This window comes from Corapipo altera, unplaced genomic scaffold, assembly GCF_003945725.1.
Source record: "Corapipo altera isolate COAL_440 unplaced genomic scaffold, ASM394572v1 48b, whole genome shotgun sequence".
Taxonomy (NCBI): Eukaryota; Metazoa; Chordata; class Aves; order Passeriformes; family Pipridae; genus Corapipo; species Corapipo altera.
In genome coordinates, this window is record NW_020884884.1 from 1 (window position 1) to 8,613 (window position 8,613).

Below are 8,613 nucleotides of genomic sequence, written 5' to 3' on the forward strand. Positions count from 1 at the left end.
AAAAAAGCAGGGAAAGCTCTTAGCTGGCTTTACCAAATACATTTTTTTATTATAAAATTTCAGAAGTGTTTATATTGCATGTGTATGAGGGATTTATATTAGAAAATTATAAATTGCATGATTCTACATAATTTACAATATATAGCCTATGTAATGATATAAATTTGCACTTACAAATTTCTTATGTATTTCTAAACAGTTTCTTGCCTGTAATCTCTGATTTGCTTAGCATCGTTTATTAACTATTGAGTTACAGATGACTTCTCTCCAGTGTATGACTCAGCTCCTCCCAGGCCCCTTGGGAGCCTTGACCTTGTCTGTTTGCATGCCCATGAAAGGATGTATGGCAAAGCCAAAACAGCACAGCGTGGCACATGTGCCAGCTCTACTGTCCTAGTAAAAATAAGGCTAAAGAAAGAAGGCATAAGTAGGCATAAGTCACTAAAGACTAGCAGGGCTCTCATTTTGCAAAGGGAAGACGCTGGAAATCTCTGGTGCTGACTTATGGGCAACTGGAGTGTGAGGAGGGAAGCAAAGCAGAAACTGGGGTCCCTTTTGCTGTTAAGTGCTGATGTTAACTCCTTATCCATGCTCCTGCAAGGAAAGGAGGGTTCAGAGACGTGCAGTTAATGAGCAAAGCAACTGAATAAATACAAAGGGGCCAAACAAGTTCGTATTTTGCATTTTTATCAGTCTTCTGAGAGGCTGTATACGGTAACCAGGGATCCACAGGGGTGCAGGGAGGGACTCGGTGCTTTGAAAAGAGGAAATTCCCCTCTCCCAGCGAAGGAAACGTGCTGCGCCTCAGAAGGCTCAAGAAGCGGTTGGCAGCTGTGTGCAGGAAGAGAAAAACCTCTCATTTTGAACTTGAAAGCAAAACTTGGTTTCAAGGGAACAGTAGAGAAGTGTCATCAGCAAAGTCTACGGTTAGGGTGACCTATACAGTTCCTTTACTGAAATGTAAATATGTAGGTAAGAAAGCATGTAGAGAAAGGCCTTTCCCTGAGGTTTTCCTTTGAAGTGATAGGAGAAGCCTCCACAGATTTTGTGCATTTATGAACAGACCTTTTTAAAGTGAGAGCTGCGGGGGAAAGGTGGAACTGCAAAGGAGGGTGTTTCAATAGCTGTTTCAAAACCAGCTTTAGTGGCCTGAATGCTATGATGTTTCTGGGTGTTTTGTTGCCCCACCCTGCTCCACGCCCATGTGAGCCACTGAGACTACTGAAAAATATATTTTCATGTCAAGTGATGCTGACTTATGCTCTTTTGTTTGCACAATTAAAAAATCTCCTTCAAACTTGAAAATGCTTTAAAACTCCAGCTTTAAGCAAGGCTTGAGGACGCAGTGATGATCTCCTGATTTTTGTTTAGCCTGGCCTAGAACCTGTCTGCTTCAGCCTGCAAAAGCAGTCATGGGGGGGAAGTTTGCCATTGGCTCTGCAATTCCATCTGGATTTTACCTTTTTCTGCCTTTTTCAGGTGAAAGCTCACGTGGTGTCTCAGTGCTGAAGTGGCAGGCAAACATGGAGTGGTTGCTGCACCACCTCAGAGCCTGAACTCGCTAGTGCAGGAAATGACTTTGCAGTGCCTGCCCTGCGCCACCACGGCTTCAACAAAAGGCCTGTGCAATGTTGGCAGAGGATGTAACTGGGGGAAACGTGCTCTGAGAAATGTTCTTATATATAGCAGAGAGGAAAGGAACAGAGAAGTAAGAAAAAGACTGCGCTGTGGTTTTCAGGCTGCCATTGCCCAATTGCCTTTGCACCGTGAGGTCCTCCTGCCACGTGCCCTGTGCCTTCATCAGGGGTGTGGAAGACAAGTAATGCTGATGCTTTACAGGAATAACCTCTGAGCCACACTACAGCAGCTTCATCTTCAAGAAACAAAGTAAGAAAAAGGATAAATAAGTCCAGTACAGCACAGTTTCCTGCACTGCTAAGATCTGTGAGTGTTCCAGCATATGGGCTTGGGCACTACCATGGGTCTGGCCCATCGTAGCAGGAGAGATCCATCTAGACCAGGTCAGCCAGAGAGCCATTGTGAAGGGAAGGCAAACTTTAAAAGTAAATGGGATGAGTCATGTTGCCTGTTGGCATAAATGCAAAACATTTAGGAGCAGGAAGCATCTTTGTTTTTATGCACAGGAATGTGCTTCAGGTCAGGTTATCACTGAGGTTCATTTCTGGCCAGCGAAATAAGGGCTTGCTCCAGCAGCAAGACCATCCTGCCTGTCAAGGAGAAGCAAGTTCATGCAGTTCAATGTCAGGCACCCAAGTCTTTGCTTTTTGTATTTAACAGTGTATTTAACAACATTGAATCTGAAACCAGAATCCTGCCATCTACTGCTCATGGAAATTCCAGATGTGTTGTGTGCACAGCGGTCTCAACCCTAAAAACCTTGAAAACCTCAAAAACCTCATCAAAGCTCTCTGGGACTGGTCAGCTCTGCACAGGCTGGAAAAAATATCTGTGAGCCATCTCAATTGCCCTATTGGGACCTTGAGCTGATGTAATGATGTCTGTGGCAGTGCTGGCTTTCTTGGAGAACAAAGTGCTGTTTCCTTTTGTGAGCTGAACAAACAAACAGTGTGTGGGAATTGGTTCCTACAGAAATACTTTTTTTTTTAAATATCCAAGTAACTTTTCTTCAGACCACTGACCTGTTTATTGCTTGGGAATGCCTGTGACTGCCTTCTGAAACTCAAAAACTGCAGAGGTGTCCATGGCAAGAATAGAAGACTATTGCAATAATACCAGGGATGATTCTGCAGTTAAAATTAAGCACAGAAGTGTCTGAAAACTGTCAGTCTGCCTAGTGCCAGAATTCATTATGAATTTGGTTTTTAGTATAGTTTAGGCTAGAAATCATCCTAATTATCTTTTCTCCTTTAATTAAATAAGAAGTCTGCCATTAGCCTCTGCTTCCCATAACTCATGTTTTGGATTGAGCTTCTCATGCCTGGGAAATGGGAGAACTGGAGAGAAACTGGAGAGAGAGACAAAGAGAAGACTGAAGTATGTAACTATCTTTGCCCCTTATCTGTCTCCAGGTACTGGCTCAGTGAAACTTTCCACATTAACAGTGTCTTTCAGCTCTTCTGTTCCAGCTGTCAGCTGCTCACTGCTTAACCAAGAATTTGGAGGCAAATTTCTTGCTGTCTTATAAATGGTTCACATATAAAGCCATGGCCAGAGTATACATAGATAGACTTTAAATCTAGGGAAGGAAGGTAAGAGAGATTTGTGGAGATGAGGGAGGTGTAGTCTTGTATATGCAAATTCTGCCCTGAAGCGTTTTGATTCATGTAGTAAAATTGCTTCTAACAAAATTAACTTTATGTGGATATTGTTTGAAACAAGAATTTCAAATGTTAAGCAATGAACAATGCTACGGAAGGATCACACATACACTGAAGCTCTGCTCTAATACTTATTATTTATACTTCTGAAAACACTTAACTTGATGCAGGTATGCCAGTTTGGTTTTTAGAAATCTGAATCAGTTTAAAGCCTCTGTCTTCATAAACCACAGTGGAAAAATTAGGTATGTGTATACATTTTAAAATGTTATTAGAAATACAGATGTTGAGGTTCAAAGAGTTAATTAATATTTAAATTACTATATTTTAAAAAATAATAAACAAGACTAGTTGAACAGGTTTAATAAGAGAAGAAGTCAATTTAGTTGAAAGTAGATATACAGTGATAGCAGCTCCTAAAGCCAAAATATGTGAGCTCATCTTTTGCTAGATGCATCAAGCTGATTTCTTCATTTATCACTTCTGGTTTAGGCCTAAATGTTTTGAGTAATTACATTTTTTTTTGTAGAATAAGATGAGAGGTATGAGGATAGCAGTAGCACCAAACACAAGAGAAAATGAGTGCGACATCAAATAAAATGATTTCTTTGGTGTCGGTACTCAACGTAAGAAATTTATCATCTATTCTATATATCCCAGTGTTGGAATTATTTGTTACAAATAGTTGTCCAAATTTACCCAAATTATTTTCCTTAAGTGTGAATTTACCCAAATTATTTTCCCAGAAGTACAGTGCTTTCCCTCTTTTAAAATTCAATTAAAAACTTTGCAGTGAATTTTTAATATAATTTAGAAAACTGGATGTGGGTGCAATATTCTGCCTTGATGCAGGGCCTCACATGCCACTGGCCTGGCCCAGTCAGCAGCCTCACTGCTGATTCCTGCCTGGCCCCACACTGGCGGCTCCAACGCTTGTTCCCTCCAGACCAGCAGCCTGTGGCCCTCTTCAGCTCCTTTTAAAAAGCCACTTCGATATTATTTTCATCTACTGCAGGGAGTTGTGCAATCTGCCAGTCATAGGCACAAAAATCATGCATTGGTTGCAAAACTAACGCTGGAGAGTTAGCATTTTTTTCACTCTTTATATATATATACATATTTGTATGTATATTAGATATACACACGTGTGCACACACACATATACACGTATACTTGTTTGTGTTGACACTTCAAAGCCTTTGGGTTCTATTTGTTTTGCATTTGCCAAGGCTTTTGTTGCTGTTTTTTTCCCAGGTACCAGAGTGCCTTAATGATTTAGGGATGTAACATCTTCAATGTGCTATACGTGGGAATTGAGGCCAAGCTTCTCTCTTCATCCAGGGCAGACTGTCACACAGGAACCAGGAGAAGGTATATTCTGTCCCTCCCATCCTGTGGGGATCCCAGATGGCTGCTGTGTCAGCTGAAGTCACTCTCTGCTCTGTAACCTCTTCCTGAAGACTAGAGGATACAGGTTCAACAGCCAGAAGCCTTCTGGGAAACTGCTTGAGAGTCAGAAGGTACCTAGGAGGTGCAAGTGGCTTTTCTTTGTATTTAAAGTAATAAGTTTAAAGTGTAAAGTTTTCTATCTTCCTCTAAATTAAAGCCACTTTCTGTTTAAACATTTACAACTCTTTCAAGCACATACCTCTGCCACATACAAATGCGTCTGTCTTAGAAATCCTTGGAAATACTGTAGTCTGTGTTTTCCATAAGCCTTCAGAAAATCAACCGTTCCAAGGGCTTACCACTGGAGTAATTTAACAGCCGTGCTGCAAAAATGGCAAGGTAAGCAGCCCAGCAGAAGATACAGTAGCCAAAACTCTTATCTCAGGACCCATTGCTGGGAGAATTGCATCAACTTCCCCTAGTAAATAATGAGTCTTATTTATAAATTCAAGTACAATACAGAAAGGAAGCTTGTTGCACTATTGTGGAGATCAAAGATTCAACGTGGGTTTTTTTCTCCTTCTCCTGTTTGGAGAACTAAAGTCAGTTTGTATGTATCTGTGTCCCTCTTCTTATTGCTGAGCCCAGCACAGTTGATAGCCTTGGGTATTTTTTTAAAGCTGTTTCTAAAGATAAACATTTTGCAAAAATTCCCAGAATGCAAGTGCTCAACTTAATTTGCCCAGAGCTGTACTGTTTGTTGGCAGGCTGTTCCTTTACAGGGGGTTTTAAGTTCCAATTCGATGTATCACATATTAATACACAATAAGAAACTTTTTCTGTGGTCGAGGGTGAAATCCCTGCCTTACTGAGGTCTGAAGAAACAAAACTTTTATTGATTTAGTTCAATAATATTCAGAGACTAATCCCAAATCTCCCGCTCCTTTATTAAGAACGATTCTATCACTGAAAAAATATGAACAAAGTTATATAGCCTAATCAAAACAATCCCCGAAGTGCCTGAGCACACTCACAACAGCTTTTAAACCTGGATTGTCATTAGTTTTTCAATGTCAGTTTGAGAGGCAGAGAGGAGATGTTTTTTGTTAGCATGCAGAATTCAGTCTGCCTTTTCTTTCAGGTTATACTTTGTGATGTGACAGACAACACACAGGTTCATCACCACCTTCTTGGCTGCAGCAGGTAATTTGTTCAGCTCCATGTGTCCTCATGACAGCTGCCAGACAAGAATTTTCTTCCTCTCATGCAAGCAGTAGATGTATTTTCACTGCATAGGCTAGGATGTTTTGATCAAATATAACACTACAGAGAAAGAGAAAGCATATAGGGTGTGCATATATATACACAAAAGTCTATATAGTATATACACATACCTACCCATTTATATATACACACACATCTATGCATAAATGGGTTGCTTAACAGCCTACAAAAAATGCCACCTTACTCTGAGTCTTATGGGTGTTTTCTTCCAGAGAGGCAAAGGGCTAATCAGGAGAGGAAACGGGAGCTGAATTACCCCACCCACCTCCATAGCCCCTGCTGAAGCCATTTATCACAATGTTTCTCAACCTTCTTAAGCTGGCAGCTTTTTAGGACTTGTTTTTGCAACCTTTCACAAAACCTATTAAAAATGGTATAATAACAAAGTAACAATAATACTTGTCTTAAGTACAGGTGTGGTAGGGACACATGGGAGTTCCCCAGACAGCCATGGGCTGTCAGATCTGGCTGCCGGACAGAAAAAGATTAACTTTGACCAGAAATGTTGTAAGTATTCCAGAGCAAAACAAATTTAGGGGAGTTCATGGCCAGCACTGTGCAGTGTGTTAAGGTTGTATTTCCTGAATATTGATTTCGTCAATTTAAAGTGAGTTACATTCGACGAAAGATAGGTACTGGTATCAGAATTGTCGTCTTTTAATATTTATATCTAAAAAAATGAAAATCTCCATCTTATTACGTCAGAAGAAATAAGAGATGGACAGAAACAGTGTGAAAATGACTGTAAGAATTTTTTTTGCCTAGTCAATGGAATTTTAGTTCATTATTTGGTCTCTAAATGCTATTGGAACGAGAACACTTCTGAGATGATTTTATTTGTCAGCCACAAACATTTTCAGGTAAAATCAAAAATAGGAGGACAAAAAATGCAAGATAGATATTGAATATGCAAATATTATTAAGCAACTATGCAAAATAAAGGTAAAAGGATTTAGAGTAAAATTTAATGTTTCAAGAAGTATCTACACATCATTAACTAAAAAAAGAGGCTAGCTATAACCCAAATTTAATTCCACAGACTTGACTTGTCTGAGGACTACTGTGATACCTGTTTTCATATGATGTTGAGAAAGCACACAGTTATGTGTGTTCAGATGGGTTGGCTTAAATATCAGTACACATAGTAATGCCAGCAATTCGTAATATCACAGGCACCAACTGTTAATAACCAACTGGTTAATAACAATGTAGGAGACTCCAATGGTCACCAATTCTGAACTGTAAATCTTGGGATGTTAGCTAGAGTTAATATACCAATGGGATTTTTAAAAATTTTATTAAATTAAAGGTATTTTAATATCTTAATATCTTGAAATACTAAATTCAGTGCCTCCAGAGGCAGAAATTCAGAACCTCCAGAGGGATTCATTGTTTGGAGAGAGTTCCTCTGTAAAGTCAACCTGTTCTGCCAAGGCCAGACAGTACAACTGAACTCCCTGGGACTACTTAAGTAACACCACACAAGCAGCATAAACTGTAGGACTATCCCTGGCTGTCACTTAGAGCTACTTGAGACATCAATCCTATAGAAAACCCCAGATTTCCCTTGGATATACTCAGATTTTACAGAGTGCAGACAATATTATTCATATTGAAATTTTACGTCACCAGCTGCTTATATTTTCCCTTAAGCAATTTTTACTGCTAAGTGTGTGTCCTGAGGACACTTCAGAACCATAACTTACACCTGATGAAATTTTTCCTGGCCCTTGCTAGAGAAGACTGAAATGATCCCATTTTTGGTTATCGTGTTGTTTTCCACCATTCTCCTGAGTCTTGTCATAGCTAACACTCACTTCCCATTGCTTTTTGAATGGCTTCCTCCCAAACCCCTGCCCCGTTCTCTGCCTTCAGCTGAAGAGCATTTTGGAGACAGGAATCAGAGTAGGAAAGGTGTTTTTCTTCTCTGGAAGAGTCACTGTCTCTGAAAGTGTCTCTGGATGTGGCACTTGGGGATATGGTTTAGGGGGATTATTGTGGTGTTGGGGTGATCTTGAAGGTCTTGTCCAACCCTGATGATTCTGTTATTCTCATTAAAATGAAAGCCTAGAGAATTATTTTCTCAGTTTTATGTTGTGAGATTGAGATGTTTTATGTAGATATAGGCAAATTTCAAACACTGGAAACCTAACTTGCAGCAGTGCACAGGTAATATCATTTTGATGGTCATGGTCCTGACTGGATTTCCTATTTGTCCCATTTATTAGTTGTCCTGTGATGGTCCCATAAATATTTCTGAAATAATCTCTCAACTGTATACCAATTATCACTGGCAGAATTGCAATAAACAGTTCTTAATGGCCCAGTAGGTTTCTAATCTGGGTTCAGTAAGCAATTCCAAACCAAAACCATTTCTCTGAAGGCAAGTTTATTCTCTAAACGAGATTTCAACTGAAAACCTTCATGTTTAAGCATATTAATTGTAGGATTCTTCTGCCAACAAAATGAAGCAGGCTCACTCCAAGGAATAGTTACTGTAATTTAGACAACTACTGAAAACAGTTTTTAACATAATGGTTGTAAACTGTGCAATAGTAATATAGCAAAAATCTTAGCTGGAACCAAAATATACATTATCTGAAGTCAGAAATTAAGCTTCACTTGCATTCTTTTGCATAGT